Source organism: Parasteatoda tepidariorum, chromosome 10 (assembly GCF_043381705.1).
Source record: "Parasteatoda tepidariorum isolate YZ-2023 chromosome 10, CAS_Ptep_4.0, whole genome shotgun sequence".
Classification (NCBI taxonomy): domain Eukaryota; kingdom Metazoa; phylum Arthropoda; class Arachnida; order Araneae; family Theridiidae; genus Parasteatoda; species Parasteatoda tepidariorum.
Genome location: NC_092213.1, coordinates 33692234 through 33719273, shown reverse-complemented (window position 1 = coordinate 33719273; position 27040 = coordinate 33692234). Strand labels below are relative to the sequence as shown.

General features: G+C 28.6%; 1 protein-coding gene across 4 annotated transcripts in view; it reads left to right on the top strand.

The window, feature by feature from the left end:
* Positions 1-27040, top strand: part of LOC107457539 (zinc finger homeobox protein 3) — a 235277-nt gene that overhangs the window by 183791 nt on the left and 24446 nt on the right. The gene's annotated exons all lie outside the window — the stretch shown is intronic.

Sequence of the window (27040 nt, the reverse complement as noted above, 5' to 3'; positions counted from 1 at the left end):
TCAGATCACGAATTTGATTTCAATCAGAACAGCTACAATGCTCTTCAATTATCAATTAGCCTTTTATCTCCTAACACATTGATTTGAAGCTTCTTTCTACATCGCAAGGTCCAAATGTAAACATTTTTTTTTAAAAATCTAAAATGACTACCTGTACATAAATTCCAAAATGTGAACCGTATCACAAACACGCAATAATATGTACCGCTTAACACGTTAGTGAAGTTGCACCAAATTAAAATGTTATTACGATTGCATATTAACATTACAAGAAAATTTTAACAGTAATGTCAAACGAAGCAAGAACTGACATGAATTATTAACTAAGTATGAAAAACAAGATTTATAAGCAAACCGTGTATTCATTTTTTTTAATCTATTAATAACAACACAAAGAACGGATACAAATTCATGCAGATTAAGCAACCAGACCTTATTCCTCAGCACAAAAATAACCCCTCTGACATTTGTCCCCATTTCCAGAACCTTTTCCAATCCAAATGACATATTGAAAATAGTAATTAAAGCTCAAGAATCGCACCCTCAACCCATTCAGATCACCAATTTGATTCCATTCAGAACAGCGACAGTGTTCTGTTCAATTCTCAATTAGCCTTTTATCTCTCTCCAAACCCTATTGTCTTGAAGCTCCCTACTACGTCACGAGGACCAGATGTAAGCATCTTTTACCTGAGATGACTTTACCTGGAGGTTCACCGTGGGAAAGGGGGTCACAATCAGTTGCCACATCATCATGGTCGCCTGCGTGAACGATTTGGAGATGACTTCTTTTTTTTTTATATTCTTATTCTTATTTGGAGCCTCCTACACTCACGAGCGAGCTCACCACTCGCTCACGAACACCTGGGATATTTCCTTTCATTAGATTCTCATCAGAGGCATTAAAGGGGTGAAGAAGTTAGACCAAAGAATGAAGATAATATGGGTGTGTGCTCGAGGGGTGATGCTTAAAACGTTCTTTGTTTCTGTGGTAGCTATGGCTTGAATTCCGTGTTGCTTTGCTATGTGGGGCAGATATCTTTTTTGAATTGCATTGCTTGCATTTAATTATCTCAGTAATCGTTTTAAATTTGATAGGGATGTTTTAAACTTATTTCAAACGCGTGCTTTGTTTTCTTTCGATTCAAATATGTAAGAACAATAAAGCATTCAACTATTGCCATGAACGATTTTAGCAATTAATGATTACGGTGTTTAATTGTTGCCTTAAATTGTTAAAAATTTATTTCCTAGTCCTTTCCCTGAGAATCCCTCTATTAGACTGTCGCTTAGTAGCCTGCAGTGATTGATCCTGCTGCGACAGTCATAGTGGATCTTTTTGACACTTCGTAGTCTGTCTTCTTATTTATTTCACTTTCACCAAAATTTAATCTAAATAAATAGAAAAATAACATCTACTGAATGGTGAGTTTGTAACAGTTATTCATGACTGTTAGGCCAAAAAAGATGAACAAACTTAACAGTCATGAATAATTGTTGCCAGTATCCTTTTTCTTATTTCTAAAATCGTACAAAATTTTAATACGACTTTTAAAAAAATTAAAGGTTTTTTTTTTGAAAAAAATATTGGTAAAATTACTTCCTTGTTTGAGCTTTATTAAAATATTGCAAAAATTTAGAATTATTCTTACAGTTATTCATGACTGTTAGGCCAAAAAAGATGAAAAAACTTAACCTAACAGTCATGAATAATTGTTGCAATAAACTGTTGCATTGCTCTTTAGCCAGTATCCTTTTTCTTATTTCTAAAATCGTACAAAAATTTCAATATGACTTACTTTTAATAAAATTTAAAAAAGTATTTTTTTCTTTCTTCTTTTTTTTAAAAAAAGTATTGGAAAAATAACTTCCTTGTTTGAGCTTTATTAAAAATTTGCAAAAGTTGAGAATTATTCTTGAATTTTATGGCTGTTTTCCGATGGTTCCGTCGTTGCATGAAATGTTTTTTTGAGAATAATATGCTATTTTCATAATTGTTGTGAGTTTACAACAGTTACTCATAGCTGTTATGTCAAGCCAAAACTCTGTATACTTATTCTGAAAATGGTACAAAAAGTCAATATGGAGAAAAACCACAGTTTTGTGAAAAAGAAAAACATTTGTGATCTAATTCTTTAATATTTTAAAAACTTACTCCAACAATACATTATCTGGGTTCATAAAAAATTTGCATAACATGTGAATAAGGCAATGAATTTGATAATTTTAATCAGAGTGGGAAAATGTCTCCAAATTGGCGATTTTTCTTTAAAAAAAATTAAGACTTTTAAAATAATTAATTTGTTCGTTCTAAAGTCCAGATCATTTTTTTACGCAACATGTTATCGAGTTTTAAATTATTGCTTTGCAGGTAAATAAACTGTGACTTTTTTATTTTCTTTGACATAAAATAAGATGGTTCTCAACAATTCTTAGATGGAAAAATCTCGCCAAACTGGCTTTCTTATTAAAAAGTATATTTTGTTTAAAATTAAGATCGAGCTAACAGGTAACTTTTTTTTTTCAGAGGTGTTTTTTAAATTTATTATGGTTCTAAGCAGGCGTATTAGTGTTCAATATTTAATCTTCTTTTTTGTTAATGTTTGATTGAAAAAAGCCTCCTGGCGTTTTTTTTTTCTTTTTCTTTTCTCCGCTTCTTAATTTATCACGCCAAATTGAAGATTTCCCTACCAACGATCAACAGATTCACTTCAGCCGGAAATGAGATTTAATTGCTTGTTAATCTGGCTCCAGCAATCAGCGAGACAGGACCACATTCATTAGGGCTCTAATAAGTACCGATTGAGGGTCCTTTTTGCCATTATAAAGCTACCTGTAAAGTCACAGGAAATGGTTTAAAATGAGTAGGGGGTGGGACAAATAGGAGGGGGAATTAGTACTGCCTTCCCCCCTTCAGAACTAGTTTCTTGATGACACAAAAAACAAAGAAAACGCACTTCTTAGACATCTTTAGTTCGAGGGAAAGGCTCTCTCAACACAACATCCGGGCTTCTTTCGGTTAATAAAATGTCTCACCTTTCAGTAAGGGGCTTAATTACCTGTGACCTTGAAGACGGACCGGCATAAGAAACGTGTCATTTTCTTTCTTTCTTTTTTTTCAATGAACGGTGCGGAGATGACTAACTTAATCTCTGGCTCTGGAGGGAGAGGAGGGAAATTTCGAATAAATGTGAATAGTGTGGAAAATAATTAAACACGAGCCAAGGACAAATTCGGAAGTTGTGAGGATTTTTGAATGGAAAAAAAAAGAAAAGGTTCTCATCAGCACCTGGTTTCTCAACTAGATTGAAATGACAGTAATTCGTTGAAAGATGTATTGAAAAAAATTGTTGAAATCAGTGTTTACATGATCTGCTCATGAGCTTCAACGAGATTGACAGATGGTGTGTTTTGGAAAGATAATTTTTCTCACCTTAAGTGGTGTGGAAACGAGATTTTCTGCTTTTCTTGTTTTCCTTAATGATTTATAAACATAGGGTTGCGTATACAGAATATTCATTATGCTTTAACGTCTACTTATTTTAAGTACAATGAGCTTCATGATTTCATTAACGCGATGCGTCACGTGATGTCACCATCAGCTTACAGACATAAATTAATATTTTCTGAAAAATTAATACTTAAAGATTACTCCTGTAAAATCACGCCTTTTGTCAAAATTCCAACCAAGTGTAAATGACTTGTGGGAATTATATAACAGCTTGTGAATAGTTTCGCTCCCTTAAATATCAATTATTATTTATTAGATATTTGCTCCGTAAAGTATAAATTTAAATTCGTATTTTTTAGCTTAATAAAGTAATATAAAACATTATTTTTGAGATTTCTGTAGGATTTTTTTAAGTCGACAATTTAGTGTTAGTATTTAAGAATTTAACACTAATAGACAATAGTCCAGTATTGTTAATATAAAATTAAAAAATAAATTAAATTTCCGAGTTTGCTTGTTTTAAAAATAAGGCACTTATTTCAGCTCCAATTTCTACTGTAAAAAGTTTAAAATTTGGAAGATTAAAAAAAAAAAAAAAACTGTCGCTTAACCCATTGCAGTTAAATAAATAACGGGATATCTTAAACGCATATAAATAAAAGAAATATAAACAAACATTTAAAGAAGAAAACATAGAGCTTACATGACACGATGCCTGATAAGGCGGGTCAACATCGTGACATGTAGTGGGTGTTACTTGTTAGAGTAGCTATCTTCTTTGCATTTCAAGCTATTGTTCACTTTTAATAGTTAAGCCTAATTTCGTTGATGGATTCGTTCTTTTCTCACGTTTCCGATTTCAAAAGATTGTAGATTTCCTGGTGCGAAGAAAATTTTTCTGATAATAGGGGAAAAAATTAATTTGAAATGAAAAAAAAAAATTTTATATGTCGTTTTTCAAAAGTGTTGTCTTTCTCTTAAATTGTATCTTTCTCCGAACAATGACGTTTCTGCTTTTGAGTTATATGTTCGAAAAATGGTGTGGCACAGTTTAGGGTGGACAATGAAAGTTTAAGTAATTTGCATTGTACTTTTGATAATGCGTACTGCTTTTCGATTATTAAGTTGGATTCGTTTTATTTTTCTGTCATGGTTCATAAGACTCATTCTAGTTTAGATAAATTAAGTGTCATATACTTTTTTCCTATTTCATTTATTTATCTACTTTTTTTATTTTATTTAAGTTTTGAAGTTATTAATAAAATTACCGTCATTAGTAAGATAAAAATCTTTATTGAAAATATTATTACTGAAGCATTTTATATAGGAGTAATATTTCGAAAACTTTTAATTCTATTATGAAACAACAAGAAATGCAGGCTTTTGTGAAGTATAAATGTGTGTATTGAATATTTATTTATATTTAAATCACGTTTTCAGCGTTTATTATTATTATTTATGTTAGAAAACATATGATTACAAGTGGATTAAAGCTTTTAACGTAATAGAGTTAAATATTACGTAAACACACGAAAAAATAAATATTTGGGATGTGCTTAAATTTACTGACATAAGGGAATGAGTTGAGTCATGATCATGTAAGAAAATAAATTTTCTTTATCCAAAATTTTTTTTGTAAATTGTAAAAATTGGCAAATTTGGAGGGCTTGCGATTTGTTAATTTTTCCAAAAATCACACAAAAAATGTGCTTACTTTATCACCTTATATTATATATTTAATAGGTACATACGAATAATTGAAAGTACAACTTGTTTGTTTGGCATTTTAAATCACTATATACGTACGAATTGCTTTAAAATAATTTGTTTTGAAACATTTATTCAACTTATGTTATTAAATTTTCGTAACGGCAAATAATGAGATTAACGACATCAGTTACTTAAATGTAAACCTAAAAAAATGCAGCCAACATACAAATCCAATCCTTTTTTTTCTCTTTAATTTTATTTATAACGATTCTTAGGTACAAAAGGCATGTGTATTAAAACCATGTAAGACATTGTTTAAATTTATTACTTCTTAGATAAATATTTAAAAAAATGTTTGCGAAACAAATATATTAAAAACATAAGAGAATTTCAAAAAATGCATTACTTAAAAGAATTATGGTATTTCATATAACAATACATAATTCAGAACTGAACATCTTTTCGTTTACACATTACAAAAAAGCGTGTAATGTGATTTAGATATAGTAAAGAAAGTATATCTAAACAATTAAGCATATTCAACTAACTTTTTAGAAAGTCTTTATTTTTTTTTTTTAGTAATTTTCGAATTTGATTACCTCTTTTTTTTTGATGTGATAATCTACGGTACACTCATCATAAAGAAACTAGCAATTACAGGCAGATGTTTGAAAATTATACAAAAAGGGGGTATGAAGAAGCTAGTATATGCTTTATGATCACGGTTATAGCTTTATCTAGGCCGGTTGGAAATGGTGGACGAATAACAAAAACTCTTTTGAAATTTATTTCTATATAAATATCACACTTTCTATGCTACCCACTTCATTAATGAAAGATTAAGTTAAATTTACACGCAAGGATTTTGAAATGTTTTTTTTTTTTCGGCGTTTCTTTTGTGTTTTTTGTCCAAGGTTAGGTTTTTGTCTAATGTTTCTTTCTTTTTCTTTCTGGAGAATCGTGGCTATAGTGGATAAAAGGAAATCTAAAATTATAAGGTAGATAACGAAAAAAATAAAAGTTAATTATTTGGTTCGCTTTTTGCGAAGAGATGTGAATGTATAAAAAATTTGAAAAACATATATGTAATTAAAAATTATTAAGTTTTAATTTTTATATATATATATTTTTAAAAAAGGAATTTTTTTTTAAATTCTAATAACGAGTCATGTCAGGAAGTGATCAAAAGTTTCCTTTTAAAATGCTAAAAAAATTTCATAATGAAATGTCACTTAAAATTCATAAAATTTTCAAATAACAAAATAAATATTATTCAATATTTTGTAATGTGTAATTTTTGATTTGTAAATATTCTTGACCGCCCCTACTCTTACCTGGATGGCAAGATTAAGTTCATTGACAATATTTTCCAAAATAATTATTTTTCTAATTTACCGAAGCTTTACAAAAATCTAGTATTTAATTCGATTTCTTGCATACATATATGATAGTAACAAAAGCCAATATAGTCAGAAGTAAACTTCTTGAAAAACATGCTAGCTGTCTTTTATTTATTTAATTTTTGTAAAAATTTTAACGAAATGTGCATTTTTGCTTTTAATTTTATTAATTAAAAAAATGCACAAAAATTCTATTAAATTTTTAACAAATAAAACTTCTTTATTTTATTGTTTGCTTGGTTTAATATCGAAATATTATCGTAATTTGTTATGTGTTTTTATAATCTAAATTTTAATTGCAATTGGATGACTACTAAATTTTTAAAATATCTCGAATTTCACTGTCTGCTACTTGTTTAGATTTATCTTGTTGATAATAAACATTTACATATTTTGTTTTTCTGCGATTTCGTAATTGTGAAATTATCTCGTCTCGTACCCGCACCCCTTCCCCTCCTTTCGTTTTAAATGCCTTTTTTTTCTGATAATTTTTCTGATTTCTGGAAACCCTTTTGGATAAGCAAACTGTCTTATCTATTTTTGAATTGAAATGAAAAGCTGGCATTTTTAAACGTTAATTTCCGACGGAATTTTTTTTTAAAATAAATTTTCTACGTTGGCAATTCATTTCACCAAAGTAAATTTGAAAATAAATTCGTTGGTGTATTTTTATTCGAAATTCTGTGATGGTTATTATTCCTGATAAGTACTATTTGGGATAAGCTAAAATGAAGTCGATAAAAATAAAAGGTATCTATGGTTTTTTTTTGGACCTATTATATCCTGAATTATATTGAAATAGATTCATAAAATAAGTGTTTATTTCTTCTCCCTTTCCTGTTTTGATTTAGTTATAAATACATTTTATAAAATAATTAATGCTTATGTTTGCTCGTGTTTCGTTACTTGAAGTTTGTTTTATTTTTAATTTTTCTGTTAATCCTAATTCTTGACTAGCAAAAATTGGCGAAATATAATATAATTAGGGCCTATAGTAGTAATATTACAATCTCAGTTTAGTTTCATATAGCTTAATTAGATACTTTTCAATTTAATGGAACTGTAATTTATTATATTGCTTATAATAAATTTGATTTTTTTTATTTTTAGAAACGATGAAACTTAAAAAATCCGTATTAATTAAAAATTTATTTATATTAATACCAAATGAACAATTTAAAGAATTTATCGTAGTTAATATTTTATATTGTTTTTTTTTTTATTATTTTATACCAATATCATATAAAATTGTTATTGATTATTATAATTATATAAATTATTTAAGTGATTTATAATATTTATTAATTTATAATTATTTTATTAATTATAATAATTATATAATTTTTTTTGAACTTTTCAAGAAGTGAGGAACTTTGGAGTTCTCTATTAATTAAAAATTTAGTTATATCAACACCAAGAGAACAATTTAAATCATTTATCATAATTATTATTATCATAATTAACATTTTATTTCTATTTAATTTTCATATTTTATACCAATATTATACAGAACTGTTACTGATTATTATAATTATATAAATTATTTTAGTTTATTATTTATAATCTTTATTAGTTTATTAATTATTTTATACAATTTAAAAATTATATAAATTATTTTTTGTGCTATAAGTTGCGGATGGAGTGGATTTCAGCAACTGTGTAGAGTAATTATGAAAAATAATATATAATTTTTTCTTCAGAACTAAAATATTTTTTGTTGAATTTCCACTATTTTGGCTGCCCCCCACCCCCACAATAATTAAGTTTATTCTTAAGGTTGCAATTTTTTATTAATTAAAGCAATCTAATAATTTTCGTTGCTTTAAGCTTTTGCTTATTATTTATTTACTTTTGTTTGCTAGTAGTTTTATCAATAAATAAACAATATGCTTTATAAATTTATTAATATATATTTATAAGGAGCATTCGATTTTACCAAAGTTCTAGTCACCTTTTATGTTACTTACATAATGTTTTTTTTTTTTTTTAGCTTGCACTGAAAGAATCTTATAAATAAAATTGTTACACTTGATTTTTTACCCTTCCCTCTGAATACCCCCTCATGTTAAATATCATAAATTATCTATTAAAAGTAGGGACATTTGAGGACACTTGAAGGTCGTGATTGGACAATGGTCACTTGGTCAGAGGACATTGANTTTTGTAGCTTGCACACTTGATTTTTTACCCTTCCCTCTGAATACCCCCTCTTGTTAAATATCATAAATTATCTATTAAAAGTAGGGACATTTGAGGACACTTGAAGGTCGTGATTGGACAATGGTCACTTGGTCAGAGGACATTGACTTGATTCGTGTCAAGGGGTCACCAATAAGAAATATTTTGTCCTGTTCTGGGTGGGGAAGGCTTTGTTCAACTCTTTTGTATTTGAAAGTTTTGTTCAGAAAGTTTAGGTGGTAGTGTTCATTGAGTGTTTTCCTGACGAAACAGGATTATCTTCCAGCTGATGAATTACTGCCCTATGACCACCTGGTCAGTTTTCTTTTTCTTTTAGGGACTGAAAAGCTTGATTGGTGGGCTTTTTAAGGGACCACCTGGAATTAATAACCACCTTGTTACATTGAAAAATGTATTTATTTTAGATAAAATTAATTAGTCAAATCAAGGAGTAATCAGTTTAGAGTGAGTGTTCATAAAATTCTGCAGACAAGACTTATTTTCAGTTTTTTAATTTTTTGAACTATCCATTAATGATATTTTTACTACAATTATACACTGCAAAATTAAAAAATTTTGTTAGTGTTGTGCGCCATTTGCATCAGCTTAGTACCTTATTATGGTACCTAGTACCTATATATGGTACTAAGTTGAACCTTATGAGACTTTTGGATCAAATGATCTCTTGAGTCATCATAAGTTTTTCTTGAATACTCAAATTATCTTAATATTGAAATATTTATTCAAATTCTTATTCAGAAAATTTTAACTAATAAATTTTTTTTATGTTGATAAACTAACAAAATAACTAGCCTTTTCAGGCATGAAACAGAAATATAAATCCATAACTAATGATAGATAAAACCAATTAAATTTTAAATGACTTTGGATAAAATCTGTAAAAATTATAAATTTTGTGTAAACTTCTTTTAATTAAGATCGCAAAAGTGATTAATAAATCATCTTTAATAAAAAATGTACTTTTATATTTGATATTAACTTACTGCAACTTTTTGTTTATTTTTATTCGTGTATAGTTTATTTTCGTATTGTAACCACAGGGCAATAAGGAAGTAAAGAGAAAAATAAAATAATAATTTAATACATAAATATTCTTATTTTATTCGTACGAACTAGACTCATTAATATTTATTCGGCTATTAATTAAAGTCTTTCGAATATAAGATTTTAGATAAGATATGCCTTGTTATTCATTAAAAATATTAAGACTGCAAAATATACTGTCATTGAGTGATTTTTAATTTATTCCATAAACATTGATTGAATTAATTTCCTTTTGAACACTTATCATTGATCTGACGAGTATTTTTTTAATATTATACTGTTAATTTTTTTCATTTCTTATAAACTCAGATCAAAAAACTATTAATGGTTTTTAATCTTCTCCTTTTTTACGAACTCAAATCTAAAGCTATTTCTATACTGCTTAATTTTTCTAATTGTTTAGGAACTCTGATCGAAAAACGAGTTTTTTCGGTTTATATTGTGAAATTTTCTCTTTGTTAATGAATTCTGACCAAGTAAAGCTATTTTCATCTATCTTCAATTGTTCCATAATTAATGCCTTTATCAAAATTCTTGTCGATTTTGTTGACTTCTGATTTTGAATTACCAGAACCAGTTTTCTTTAAATTCTTCACCCTACCCCTGTGCGAACCCTTGTAAAAATGTTACGACAGCAATCTCTTAACTGGGGTGTTTTTATGGGTCGTAAAAAAAGATCAAGGAAGGCAATAGGAAAAGAATAAAAAATAATAATAACAAACCGGTGGGTGGGTGTTTTCGAAAGATATAGCTGGAGACTCTACTGTTGAGTTAAATGGACAAGCTAGCATGGACTCTGGATGTGTTATCATTCATTGACCTAACTCCACCCCTTACGAATTCATCATTCTTAAGAGATTGTCGACCCCCCTTTTTATCCATTATATTACCTCAGTCGGGGATTTTTCTTTTATTGTCCTCTATGAATGCTAGGAATTTTGTTTTCTTACAACTTAACAAAGTATATTTTTGGTTGACACAAATGCATAGTTAAAAATAATTACGTTTATTGATCTTTTAAAAAAATTAATTACGTTTTTTGATCTTTTAAAAAAAATTAATTACGTTTTTTGATCTTTTAAAAAAATTAATTACGTTTATTGATCTCTTAAAAAAATAATTAGTTTTGATTTAGAAAATGAAAACTAATAAATCTGATACTAATAGAAAATCGACAAGGATATTTTTCCTTATTATACTCGACTATGAATGCTTGGAAATTCATTTTAATGCGGTTAACCGAAGTATATTTTTAAGTAACGATACTGCATTATTAAAAATTAATTACGTTTATTAATTTTTCGAAATCAATTAGTTTAGATTTCGAAATCATTTGATTCTTAGAGAAATTCAATGGGATTTTTTTTTTATTGTCCTCTGCTATAAATGTTTGAATTTTTCTTTTCGTACAACTCAATGAAATACATTTTTAGTTGACGTACTTTTTTAGTTGATTTATAGTTAAAAAATATTTATATGTGTTAATTTCCTAATTGAAATTAGTTTTGGTATTTGAAATCATTTGACTTAGTGAGAATTCGACATGCTTTGTCATTATTATTAGTGGTGTTTCGTGGTTGAATCGTGGAGCTACATTTTAAATAAGATATATAATATTTTATTATTTTAATGTTTTTTTACATCACAGTTTTGAAAAAGTTTAAATCAAATAAAGTACCAGAATTTAGTTTTATAAAAAAGTTATTAAATTAAATCAACAAGTTCTAAACATGATGGTTGGTTGAATGCGGAGTTTAGTGATAACACTTATAAGTGCATTAAAAACAATTAGACAGTTTTAACTAATTTAACTATATTGAAAATATGAAATTAAACGATATTATGAACTAAGTCTGATGGACGTTAGAAAAAAAAGCATTTCTAGAACTGTAAAATGCGCTGTAAAATTTCTTAGTTGCATTTCTCCAGTAAGTTTTTTTTTTCCTCACTTCCCAATTAAAGGATTTTTTTTTTCTGTATAAATCTATAATGTCTAGTGTGAGTAAAACAGTATAAATGAGACTTATAACAACAGAAACTTATATAAACAGAATAAATGAGACAGAAATATTTATGATAAAATCAGAGATAACATCAATAAGGTTAAAAAGCGTTTAATGTGTTTTCGTTAAGTGGATATAATCATTTTTCTAATTTGCAACATTTGAAATAAGCAACTAAAAAAAAAAGCTTATAAGGCTGAATTGTGCCCACCTGTTGCCATTCTTGAAATATGACGAATAACTCGAAAATAAATTACATATATCAAGGGTCTGTTTAGAAGAAATTTGGGTCCGTTAACGGACCCTTCACAAAACATTTTAACTTAAAAACGGACCCTTCACAAAATGATTTTTCTTTTAATCGGACCCATCACAAATTTGTTTTATCTTCATTATTGTTTTGTTAATTGAATAAACCCTTCTCAGGGCAGAAAACAAGAAAGATGGATGCAGACGAATTAAGTTTTGTCTTCGGCAGACGATTCTTCCATTATTCGTCCGAAATGAATATTCTGCGTTCATCAGTATAGGCTAAATACCAAATATTTGCATGTTGCATCTCTAATTTAAAAGCAGCAATTGCTGTTTATTTTTGAAAATTTAATTTTTTTTTATTATAATTTCACAGTGCTGAGCATAATCTTGTATCTATTTACAATTTAAAAACTCATTGAAAAAGTTTTTTGCAATAACCGGGACCCTATTTGCACAAATTCATAAAAGCGAACCCTGGTTGAAAGAATGTGAGTAATTTTTTCACAATTTCACGAAAACCGGACCTTTCACAAAATGTCTGGACAGACACCTGTATATGCTTAATTAAGGTTAAACTTGATTAAGAAGAATAAAAGACCGTAGTGGCTTTGGATTTTATTAATTATGTACGTAGTGTTTATTAATACATGGTTTTAAAATATAAAAAAACATAAGTTATCACAAAGGTAGAGTTGAAAAGAAGGGGAAATTCAATTTCATTTTCGACATGGTTGATTAAATCCCATGAAAGCCAGTAACTTCCATTTTCAATCCACCTGGCTCTTTAAGATTATTGCTGTTTTTGCAAATTTTGAAAAGGCTTTTTATTTTTGGGACTAGTATCCCCCTATTTTTCTTGTCCCCTAGAAAAATTACAATACTACCCATGGGACAAATATACAAAGGAATTTGCGGTAGTGTCGGGGGGTTTTCTTATATGCTTTCGAACAAAACAGACTACTCTTAAGTACAATTATAGGATTTTTCTGAAGACTAGCTACCCATTGGATGGAAGGATTTTGCACCATTGTTATAAGTAGCCAAGCAAGCACATGAGCAGCTGTTTGGTCTCTTTGACAGCATCGCCGGAATTAATGGGTCGGTATTGAAGAAAAGCACCCCCTTCCCCTAATATGAAACTCTCCTCATTTCTATCATTGTTATCTTTTCCTCTGAGTTTTCTTGCAACAAAAGGTACTCTGATCTATAGGTTGTACCAAAGAATGATATTTGATATTTCAAGACTTAACTATCCGAGGAAAATTATTGGGGATTAAGTTTGATTGAAAGTTTGAGTTGACTGAATTGTACTTCAGAATTGATATTGAACTCGAAACCATTTTTTTTTTTAAGTAGAGTAAAACAACCTAAAAATATTTATTTCTATTTTAAAAGTAATATTTTCTTGTCAAAGTCTAACCTAATTTACAATTTACATAAAGTTAAATTTTTCATGTATCCAAGGTGTATCTTGTACTCGGAATCGCATTTTTACAAGAAGTAAAAATTTTTATATTACCTAAATTGTATCTTGGTACTCGAATTGGGGATGACGCTTGGACTTAGGGGATTTTAAGTTTGAGTTTATTGAAGATGTTGTACATTGAATTTTGAAACCTAACTTTTTTTTTTTTCAGAAGAGTAAACCAACATCAAATTATCTATTGCTATTGTAGAAGTACTGTTTTCTTAAAAATATCAAACTTAATTAACATGAAGTCAAAAAAATTTAAAACATTACCTAACCTAAACCAAAAACATAACCTAAATTGAATCTGGTACTCGTAATCGCATTCTTACTTTAATTTTAAATGTTACATAGTTTGCATCTTATATACGAAGTCGCATTGTTACATAAAATTAAATCTTTCATATAACTTAGATTGTATCTTGCACTCGAAAGAGCGCTCATACGTAAAGTCATATCATATTTTAAACTCAATTCAGTCATGTTTTAAACTCTTTATTCATATAGTCATATTTTAAACTTAAAATAACAATTTTTCTCCTTAATTTATTCATTACGAGTTCACAAAATTTTATAAATCTATTGCTTTACTTGATTCAGGAACTTAAATTTTAATTTTGATTTAATCATCAAAATCTAAATTGAGAATAGTAATAATTTGCCCCATTGTGAAGCTAATGTTTCCAAATTTCGGGTTGCAATTTGAAGTTGAAACTGCAGATACCAATTCATTGTGAAATCAGCAATACACTTTTTTTTCTTCATATTGTCGAATTTTTAAATATTTAGATATACATGACACTGAAGTATAAAATTTTACGAATTTCAATTGACCTTTCATATGGCATACCTTTAATACAAAATTTGAATTTATGTGACTGTTCCAAAGAAAATTTTTTAAAAATTTATTTTCTTGAATCGAACTACTTGATCAATTGCTTTTGAATTCACTGTTCTCAAGCAATGATTTAAGTGTAACTATTTATTTGTGCCTCACTCATTAAGTAGAATCGCCGAAAATTAGTTTTGGAATCGAACTTCAAAATTCATTGCTTTTGAAGTGGTCATCCAAGGTTTTAAACTTATCAGTATATTTGACCCTTATTACTCTTTCATATAGCAGAGTGCTCAAAAATTAATTCCTTGGACTCGATGAATGTTATTGTCTGAAGTCATATTTGTGACTGAAACTTTTATTTATTACACCCACTTCAAAAGGGGGAAAAAAACGAGTTAAGGATTTTTGTCCAATGTCAACAAACTATTCCATTCGTGACTTTGTCACGCTTCGTAACTGCAACCGCATCTGCGTGAGAAAAGAGGGAGAGAACTTGCCCTCGATATTAAGGCCCACAATAAAATAGTTCACCCAGCTAATTGATAACACCAAGTCTCCTGGAGAAATATCTCGCGTTCTGGCCCTCAGGCCCTAGAACGTCCAGTAGTGGTCATAAGTTGGACGTCATCGAAATATGTTCCCCACTGGTAACCATGGTAACCGCTTGACGACCCCATTCGCATCACTGGGCACCGGTGACGTCAACTTATTAACAGTCGAACTGTCTGCATTTCTGCCGCATTTTGTTTCTCGTTATTAGATATGGGAATATTGGAGAACTGTTGGCTGCTTCTTGTCAGGAAGATAACTTCGATTGATTGGTTCGGCGCGAACTAATAATTCTCCCTCTATTATACTTTTGTTTTGAAAATGGTTTTCATTTGATTAACTAGTTCCAAATCTGCACGTGATTTCCTGGGTGTGTTTTCATTTCTCATTATTTCTCTCAACAAATTACTCCTAGAGGCTTCCACATTTATCCAACTTACATATTATTTTTTTCTTAATATTCCGTAATATGAATTCTTTTCCTTTCCTTGTTAAATTAAAACATATGATTTTTAGGTGTGATATCTAAAAATTGTCGGCTTATTGAATGTTGTCATCTGTTATGCTGCAATTAGATTTAATTACATAATCAAATCTCATTACAACTACCAAATAATTTGGAAATACGATTGGAATTTTACTGATTTCTCTAATTTTTCATTAATGTATTATTACAACATTAAAGCGACAACCAAACCTTGTTAGTAATGATCAGTGTTGCGAGTATCTGATCCAAGGTTAATACTACCTGACTATTTCAGAACAATCAAACCAATGCAAACAATAGTTCAGGATATTTTTTTTAGTTTTCTGGTGATGCTTCGTTACAATTCAATTATAAAACCAATCCATAGTACAGCATTTTTAGTTCGACCAATTCTTAGTATGGCATTCTTTGTTCAACTAATCTTTTGAACAATCAATCTTTAGATTGTTTCTCAAAAAATTAAACATAAACAACACGCATTTGTTTTTTTTTTTAAATTTTAAACATTTTTACAGTAGAATGTATAGTTACGTTATAATTTTTTTCTTCTTTCATAAAAATGCAAATTCTTGTCTTTTGATAACACTGAATTATGCACGAAAATTTACAGAGATTTTCAAAAGTCAGGTTTGTTTTGAAATTGTTTTGATTCCATTAAATGTTTTTATGAAACTATTAATTCCTATGTTGATTAAAAACCAAAATTTAATATTAATTGGTAAAAAATCTTTACTCCCAAAGAGTGATTTGATAAATCTTTATATAGTTTAAAAAGATTTCTTGTTCAAAAGATTTTATACATTGCTAATCTTTGAAATCGTTATTTTATTTTTGATTATGAACAAAATGTTTGAAATTGTCTTATCAGGCGGGTAAAAATCAAATAAGAGAAATAGAATAAAAAGTTATGGTTAAAGTTGAAAACTTATTAAGAAAGAAAACGATTTCTAATGTTTCGCACAAAAAAAAATTTGAAAAATAAGCGACTTATAAAATCGTTTGAGCAAAAATCTTTATTTGTATTTATTATTTTACCAATAGATCGAGTAGAAATGAAATATGATTTTCATTTATTTTCTATAACATAAAACGCTAGGAAAAGACATCTTTAAAAAATATAAACACATTCCAAAACAAACTTTCGAAAAAGCTTATCATTTCTAGCAACACCGTGATACAATTTTTCTGTGTTCTTTTGTTTTGTTCGAAAACTCGAATCTTGGTTACTCATAGCGGAGTATCTCCTTTCCTCCAGACGCTTCAATCTGCGCAAGCGTTCCTGTGTGATTTTACGTCACAAAACTCAGCTGATCATCAGTGTCTACATTTTAGCCAAGGGCGCTGCTCGTGGTATAAAAAAAGAAAAGGAATAAAAATGCAAGTCGTCTGCTCTTTTCTGAATATCTTATCGACGGCCGATGTTTCTTTTTCTCTTATTTCCCTCTTCACTTTTCCCTTTCACTTTTGTTTATTTATTTTTTTTTCCTTTTTGCTAGTCTATATTGTTGTTGGCAGTTTGCACGTTTATCTGAAACTGTGTTTTTGTTTTATCATTTCATTTCAGATTGATTAAAAAAACATAGCGCTCTATTTTATACAACAATAGTTCTTTTAAGGATTAAAACTAAACTGATCAGATAAAAATAACTGAAATTCAATAATAGATTCATATTATAAAAATTAGGGAAAACATTTGTTATAATAATTTTTATATTTATTTATGAATTATTACTATAAAATTATTATATAATTTAAACATAAATACTGATGTTTATTTAATTATAATTATAAATACATCATTTTAATTTAATTAATTTCACATGAGGCTTAAGTTAATAATTTTATAAATTTCATTTTATCAAAATTAAAAATTATATTTCTGTTGCATTGTTTTAACAAACGCATTAAGCATTAAATTGTTAATAAATTTATAGTATAATAATTGAGATTATAGTAATTAATTTGAGATTTATAGTATAATAATTGATTTTTCAGCTGTATCTGCTGTTTTGAGAAAGTCTTGTCTTGATTAACATATTAATCGCTACTAATTGCTCTGTACTATATATTATTTATTGCATCGTTTGAAAATAAAAAGAAGCAAATAGTTTTAAATAATATATCGATATATATCAGCGATACGATATTAAAAACAATTCAATATAAGTAAGCACTTATTCAAATTTCTCTTCCCTTTTTGAAAATATACAGTTTGTTACAATTACTAAGCAATTTAAAACTAATATGATGTTCGAATTCAAAATTTGTATGAAACTCGACAATGAATGCATAATTAAATTCGCAAAACATGAAACTACATTACTCTTTTCCATGACTAAGTAATAACAATTTTGCGTTATCACGTTTATGAAATATTTTCCACGCATATATTATTTTGCATTACTAAATGAAATTTAACTTAAATATAGAATTAAATGCATTAAATGTACGTGCTTAGTGTATTTAAAAAAGTTGCCTTCGTTTATGATTTTTTAAAATTTCGCTGCCAAACGCTCCCTAATTGGCAATTATATTTGCAACTGAGACATTTTCATTATCGAAACCGCTTTTAACTCCGCAATATTGTTTAATAAGCCTTCATTTTCCACTTGGATTATCTCGATGCAGATTCGTTGGCGAGATATCTTCATTTGGCATACTACTGGGCCACTGCATATTCATGCTTTATCAAAAGAAATTTTATATTTATTTCCCGGTATTTAATTAAGGCGTGACGCATTATATTCATTTCATGTCATTTGAAATGTTACAGTCCTTAATTTTTTAAGTTGTATCCTCTTTGCAAGTAAGTTTTATTTCAATATACTTCATTAATTTATCTGTATAATTTATTCATAAGTATTAGAATCGTGTTCGCATGCCGCTAAATTAACTCAATGAATTTAAAACATTTGAATACAAAAGTTTATGTTGAAACTTTATGTATTCAAAATGAAGTTACCCCAGAAATAACTTCAAAATCTTGATAATTTAATATTAATTTTTTTTCTTATTGTTGGGTAAGTAGTTTACTTTAATTGCAATGGCACTCTTTAATTAAATTATCTATGTCGTTGTAAAATTAGTTGCCTTTCAAAAATACTGTAAAGTACAAAAGCAGCGTATTGAATATAATATTTGCTAATTGCTCATCTGAGAATCTCGTAGCCAAGAATACCAATATTGCTGAGCTTTAGATTTGTTTCTAAATTCCAGTTCTGCAATTTCTGCCGAAATAAAACTGCTTAATAAAATTAATTGCAATACTTTCCAACCATTGGTTTCTAAAATTGTTTTTTGATTAATACTTATCTAATTGATTACTCGTAATGGTCGTATTGCTAATGTTAAATAAAAAATATTTTTTTAGTTTATATAAATATTTTTTATAAAAAAAAAGATTCTGTTGCAGAAAAAAATTGATTTTCTTTACAATACTTATAAATCCACATCCCACATTATATATGCAGCTTAGCTTTTTGTTCAATAAAAATACATACTGCTGTTGTAAAAACACCAAATTTGAACATAATTGATTTTCTGAAATTTAGTCAACTACTTAATGATATAGTTTTAATAAATTTGTATATTTTTTTAAAATTCGATTGTAACGTAGCATTAGTAATTCTAAATTACTAAATTTTGAGATTTCGGTACGAAATGATAAACGTATTTACTATTAAAACTTTTAATTATATGGTAATTGAAGTTAACCCTTTCCTTATCGGTTATGTTTAAATTAAAATATGGTTTTAGTATGTTTCTATGATAATTTCCCCCTTGCCAACATAAGTACACTATCGCAAACCCGTCCTCTTTGTTAAGATTAGTTTCCCCCCCTTCCAGAATGCTAATTTTTCTTTATTCTTTTTATCCTTAATTTTTGTTTGCTACCAGAAATTTTTAAGGAAAAGGATAATTAACTTAAGAGTCATGTTAGGATTAATTTTAAACGGAAATGAAAATTTAAAAAATTCAAGGAAGCAATTAAAGAGAAGAAAGAAAGGTTTAAAGAATTTTTCATCAGCTCACACGATTATGTCTACAAAAATAGTGCTTTCTAATACTGTATTAATATTGCCGGAGCAAAATACACCAGTACAATGGTGTGGGGAGCATCAAAGGGAGGGGGGAAAAAGAGAGATTGAAATTTTGCTTTAAATACTTATAGCTTGTCTGAAAAGGTGTTAAAAATCAATTGAATTTCTTAAAGATCATCACTTTCCATCTTGGCAATAAAATTTATAACGATGACACAATAGCTATTTTTAATATGTAATTTCAAATGAACAAAAATTTTTACCTGGAAAGAAAAAGAACAGAATATGAGAATGATATTTGAAGATATACCTTTTTTTTTGGAGTTATTAGTAATAAAGTCAAGGTCACTAAAGGTCTTTTTTTTTTCTTTTTCAAATTTATGATTAGTCTTTTTTGACATTATTAAATGTGTTTTAGAAATATAGTAGTAGATCTATGAAAATGGAGTGATTTATTTTCTTAATAGCTCGTAACAGAAAATAGAACTAAAGGAAATTTGATTAATATTCTTTTTTTATGTATTTCCTGTTAATCCTAAAATTGCCTGCTTTTTGTTATTATTATTAATTTAATGCAATGTTTGCATTGTTTCTGCAGTAGAACTAACTTTTTTTTACACAAGTATTAAAAAAAGTATTCATTAAAATTTTATTATTATTTGATTAAAAGAATTTTGAATAATCAGGAAAATGAGCAAATCACAAACTCCTTATTTGCGTTGCCTACTTAAATTATTTATGGAATAGACTTCTATTATACATTCGTGATTTTTCCCTTTTGTAAAATGGCATTATTTTAATTCTGTTAAATCAACTTCAATGATATCTATTTCAATTCAAATCAACTGATGGACAGGTTTTTGTTTTTAAAAAAGAGAAAAAGAATATTTCAGTATATTTTGAAGGGAATTGTTACAAAATTATGTCATTAAATGTTCTTTTTTTTTCATTTGCAGTATTGCTTATTCACTCGTGCAAGCGGAGGTTTTTCTTTGTTTCAGTTTATATTTGCCGATTGCTTAACTTACAGATTATCTATGCAAATTTCGATTACGATCTGCCTTATCATTTTTTAAAGCAGTTGCATTTTTTCTCGTTTCATAAATTCCAAAGATCATAATGCTTTTCTTCTTTTTTTTTCTCTTAAATTAATGTGCGTATTAATAAAAACGAGGAGACAGTATTTGCTAATAGCATTACGCAAATGCTTTTCGAAAAAAAAAATAATAATAAACTAGACGCTCTTAAGTCCTTTATTATCTTCTGTTTAGGCTTAGTTATTGTCGAATAGAAAAAAATAAAATAAAACTGGCGAAATAAGTGTAATGACGACACATAAAATGCGACAAAAGCCGCCTAAGTCACTCAATTCGGCCTCTGTTTACAAAGATTTTCTCTTTTCTGAAGAATTATCGGAGTTTATTTATCATTTTAAAGTAAAAACAAAAAGAAATAAAATAAAAAAATTTAAAATGCGACGCGACTACCCGTCAGCCGTTTTTAAGTCATTTTAATGTGAAATAATATTTATCCTTTCTGTGACCCGAAGCGTCTCAAATGTCAGGGTTAATTGTCGTCCCTTTCGATTAGTTGATAAAACTGTTTTAATCAATAGTGTTAAAGATCACTAGGTTAAGGATTACTATTTCCTTAACCACTCAAAAATTATTTTAATCAAGCTTTAACTTTTCCTAGTTTTATTGAAAAATTTATTTATCTATTTTTTTCATACCTTAGTCTGTATTTTAAAATTTTAGACTATTTCCCCCCCCCTTTTTTTTCTTATATTTTTTTCTTTTTTTTTTTACTGGGCATTTTTGGAGAATTTTGGGGATGTTTTTTCTTATTTTGAGGCTTTATTTTATTGAATTTTTGTACTCCCCCCCTTAAATGGATGCCCTCATTAATAAAAACGAGGAGACAGTATTTGCAAATAGCATTACGCAAATGCTTTTCGAAATAAGAATAATAATAATAAGCTAGGCGGTTTTAAGTCCTTTATTAGGCATAGTTATTGTCAATTTATTTTAATTTAAATTTTTTAACCCTTTCCTTCCTTCTTTTTTTTTTTTTTTTTTTTTTTTTTTTTTTTTTTTTGTTAAGGCATTTTTTGAGAATTTCGGGAGCGTTTTTTCTTATTTTGAGAATTTAACTTCATTTTATTTGTATTTTGTACTTTTATAGCAAGATTGATTTTCTCTTTCTTTATGTGGCTCTTTTTCATACAAAGTTTTTCTAATATTTACGTCCGTTATAACGCAACTCATGGATAATGGATATGTGATTATTATATAAAAATACGGATATTATATAAAAAATCACTGATACTAATGCATTTTTCCTTTGTTTTATCTTTTTTTATTTTAGCAATTAACTTCGATTTTAACCTTAAATGAAAATTGTATCCATATACATGCTTATAAAATTATATGCTAGATGTAAATTTTAGAAGGAAATTATTCAAATTTAAATTCTTGTGTAAGGGAGGGAATTTTTGACGGATTTTTTTTTTTACCATTTTAAGAAATTTGGGTTCTAATAATTAACGTTGACTATTTGGATTTGCTCTTATTTTTATTTGTGGTATTCTTGTTTTGTCAAGGTTTTTAATTACTTTATAATTATTATTATAGGAGTTCTTTTGCTTCAAATTAGGTTTGAATAAATTTTTATGTCATTTAACTCTTTTATTATAACTTTATTTATCTTTTTTATATAATTATTAAAAATTATTTTCATTTACTGCACTTTATTTTGGATCAAATCTTAGATGCCTTTTTCAGTAGTATAGTATGAAATAAATTAAAAAATTATGTTTGTAAAATATATTAAATTTCACAATTTCGGAAAAACAAATTTGTATAGCTGATCTATCTGATATTTATTGCTAGTTACTCGATATTCAGTTAATTATAATCTGCATGATACATCCAAAAATAGTATTTATTACGGTGGGAGGTTTCGAAATCATACTAAATTAGTACTTAAATTAAATGTAGAATTTTTATTTAAATGTTTTTATGTACATTTATGTTTTGCAATTTAAAATTTTCTTCCAATTAAGGGGTAAAAAGGAAGTAGCTTAACCAAAATAATATTACTAAGCCTCAGACAAAAAATAGGTGTAAAAATAATAAGCTATTCTATTTAAATCTTCACCTACAATTTTCCAGGAAATTTTTTTTATTGCAGTATTTCTGACTTGATATAAAAAAAAAGAAATGTATATTTCATTATAATTAATTGTCTATTCTATTCGCAAATATTAATCTCCCAAATTGCTGTTCGTCATTAAACTTTTTTTTTAATGGCCAAGCCTGTAGCAATAAATGTATATAAGGGTGGGTCATTTCGATTTACTATAATTTTCCTTTAATCGTTTTCGAAAGTCCGAAAAATCTCACTAATAATTTTTCGTTATGCTTGGAAAATGCAGGGGAAAAAATAATTTGGCGTCTTTCTCTTGCAACCACCGCTCTTGAAAAAGCGCCAATTTTGCCCTAAGGGTAGGGGTGGAAAAGGCCATGTTGTTTTAAGTAAAGTTTGGAATGTAAAGTCAGAACAATGAAAATTAAAAATAACGAAAGATACAAGAAAAAATAATTTTTTTTCACCTAAAATCAACATATCTGTCTCACATTTAAGCATGCAAGCACTGTGTCGTATTATTATGAGGAATTTGGCACTTAAACTAATGAGCTGTAGCCAATTGCAGTTACTTTCCCCCTTTCTTTGTCGCCCCCCGCTCACTTTTCGCAGAATTCGCCCGAACTATAAACACTGGTTGTCATGGTGATATTAAAGCAAACATTATTATATAGTTGGAAAGTGAAAAAAATAGGCTTAAGATATTTAAAGGGGGGGAAAAGTCGAGAATATAGGTAAGGAAAAAGATCGGTAATTTTGTGTTGGGTTTTCTATCTATGTAGACTAAATAAATTTTTTTATAGACCATATTTATATTAATTTCCTTACTTTTTTTTTACAATTCTTTCGTTTAAATACATTTTAAATGAGAATTGTTTTTATACAAACAAACGTATTATAAATATTGATTACTCTTGTCAAATATTGTTTGGCTTCATTTCAGATTATTGTAGATAATTTATTATTATTATTATGTTTTTGTTCACTTTTAACCGATGTATCATGTAACTACACTCAACAAGGATCGGCTTGCTCAATAACATGATTCAACGTGTTCAATCGTGCAACTGTTTTAATTTTAAGGCGAAAAATGCTCTTAAAATTTTCAGAAGTGCAGGTATTTATAGAAGGACCTGCAGTTTATACTTCACCAGTTATATAAATATTAATTAGTTGAAATTCTCGAAATAAGTATTCGATGGTTATTTAAAGGCGACTCTCATGTTGTCAGTCCTTGACATGTGTTCACATTTTTTATTTTATTTTTTTAATAACCGTTTTTGGACAGCCGACCCAATTTTGGGTTTACGTCTACTAATGTTCAACTCCGTAGCCTTGTAATTTTTTGAACCAATCCAGAAGATAAGGAAACTCCTGGATCAGTACCCCCAGAGGTATGNTTTAACCATTGTATCATGTAACTACACTCAACAAGGATCAGCTTGCGAAATAACATGATTCAACGTGCTTAATCGTGCAACTGTTTTAATTTTAAGGCGAAAAATGCTCTTAATCTTTTCGAAAGTGCAGGTATTTATAGAAGGACCTGCAATTTATACTTTACCAGTTATATAAATATTAATTAGTTGAAGTATTCGATGGTTATTTAGAGGCGACTCTCATGTTGTCAGTCCTTGGCATGTGCTCAAATTTCTTTGCCTTAAATCAGTCCCGAATTAAAATCATTTTACAACTGTTCTGAGCTTAAAGCTAGACATGAAATTAACCGCACACCTGGCGAGTCATTTAAATACAAGAAAAGTGGCGGCTTAAATTAAATAAACTATCGGCCATTTTTTCCCGTCGTTTATTTTTATTTATTTATTTAAAATTATTTAATGAGTAAAGTACATTTATGTAGTAAGACTCAGGAAAGCAGAATTTTCATTAAAATATTTTCATTCAAAATTTAAATTTTTCTGAATCCATCAATTTGTGGTTTAAAGATTTATGTGGTTTAAAGAGAGTTCTTTAATACCGGTGAATGTCAACAATCACATAGTCGTTTTGGTGAATGTCCGAAATATTTGTTTTATCCGATTCTATATCACTTCATTCGTTGAAATTATTAAATTTATTCGATATTTTAATATCAGCTTAGGATAAATTAGAAGAAACATCAGTGTTTGATTTACTGGTTAAATGCATACTGGGCAGTGGCACTTGACCTTAAAAAAACGTAGATGTAAGGCATACCGGGCAGTGGCACTTAACTAAGCCTAGTATATATTTCAGACATTTACCGAAGCGACTATGTGATTGTCAACATTCACCGGTGGAAGTCAATAACCACCAATTTAGGTCATTCATAGTAACATATGGATTAGTCAGCATAGGAACCGAGGGTGTGCGGTATTGGTCCTCTTTAAAAACTGTTCTACCGTAAAGTGCTCGACTTCGCGTGCAGGTCTTCGGACTACCGAAGAGGAGGGTGCCATCCCCTCTGCAGAGGATCAAAATTGTGATGGCATGTCTTCGGATCATCCTCAGGAATGTTTCCCAGACCGTCGCCAATAGCCCATTGTGCAGCTCTAGTGCGACGTAAATTAACTACAACAACAATCATAGAAACATATGCATTAAATATAATTCGCCTCCTTTGAATATTTTTAATTAAAGTACTTTAATATTAGTATGTTTAATAAAATTTTGTCGCATATTTATATTATTTTTTTTGTTGAATAAACTTTTTATAAACATAGATTATTTCTAATAGAAAATTTTTTTAAAATATATTTTATTCCAAGCAAAAAAAAAGTTTGCAATAAGTAGCTATTAAATATAAGAGACTTGTCTACATCAATTACCTTCTCTTTGTGTTGAGGAAAAATTGTCTATTAAGTTATAAGAAGCCTCTGGCTACCAACCGAAAATTTAAAATTTCAAGTCTACTCAGAGTTTTAAACAAAAAATTTTTAATATCAATAAGTTGTAACAGTTTACCGTGTCTGATCCGAATTCAAGTGAACTTTTAAACTAAAGCTTGCAATAGAATGTACCAGGTGTTGGTACTATATTCGAGGACAAAGCCACTAAGAATAATAGTTAATAAAAAAAAAGCTGTGCTTAGTTTCTAGTACGTTGTTAAAAAGGAAAAAGAGTGCCCGCAAAAAATAATAATAATAAAAGAGGTCGTTAATAGAAGTTCTCCCATGGCTTGTATGATGATGCCTCAGACAGCTATTGTCACATCCATAACAAGGGGCTGGTAGACACTAGGGGACAGATTTTCCAGGGGACAATAGAACACTTTTTTTTTTATTCTTTTTTACTCTAATGCGCATATATGTATCGTCGTTATTATTTCTACTTCTTGTTTCTTGGGAACAAACCTAAGCAATGACTAACATATTGAAAAGAATTAAATAAAAAACATTTAAGAGGGATTGGAGCATAGAATGAAAAAAAATATTCTAGAATGAAGAGGGGGGTATTCTACAAGAAAAAGCATTAGACTTTTCGAATATTCCGTGGGAAAATCAGATCCTGATTAGCATCGGGCGCCATTTGTCGATTGTGCTTAGAGAGACCCTTATAAGGGGGGCTTCATTCTAAATGTGCCCCCCTTTTTTTTTCTTAAAATCTTTTCTTTCAGAGGGTCCCGCCATGGAAAGGTGACACTTCTGTGCTTTGCTGTATATTAAACAAAAGCCATATTCCCCGCCAAACAAAAAAGGTAAAAAAAGAAAAGCATATTTTACCCCCCTCCCCATCAAGACATCCAGGTGTTGTCCGCCAATGATATGCTCAGGATGTGTACATACTTCGTATGTTCATTGAAGAAATAGAATGAGAATCTTGAAGGGGGGCGGGTAAAGTCTACCGAATTTGGGAGGGGGGTGCTTCTAAGATGTGCGGTTATGCCCAAACAAAAGAAGTAAATACTGGTAGTAGCTGGGCGGGGGGGAAATCAAGGTAGGACCAAAGAAATAAGCAGAATTAAAAACTGATTTTTTTTTCTTATTATTTTTCATTCAGTTCGCTTTTGTCAAAAATTTTTGGGGTTCGGTGTTTACCAGACGGAAAGGAAATTTTTCCCTATCCCTTTTTATACTTATATTGTTCCAGATGTCTGGACAATTCCATTTTTTGAAAAGGAGGCGACAGTGCTCAAAAAGAATTGGACAAGAAGAAATGAAAGTAAAAATTGTTGGTGACATTTTGGTTGTTCTGATGTATTAGGTTGGGATTATGATTGGGGTGAATAAGCAGGGGCGAGTTTATAAATATTCTGTACATTTTTAGTGTTTTTATTTAACCCTTTAGATAAGTTAATACTGACATAAGTCCAAATTTGAATTTTGATGGAAATTAATTTGAATGTAAACAGGACACATTCTCAAATAGCAGTAAAGGTTTTTTTTTATGGGTTTTGGTTTTTATTTTTAAAAAAATAATAAGTATCGTATATAAAGAACTAGATACAATACAATGATAAGTCACATTTTA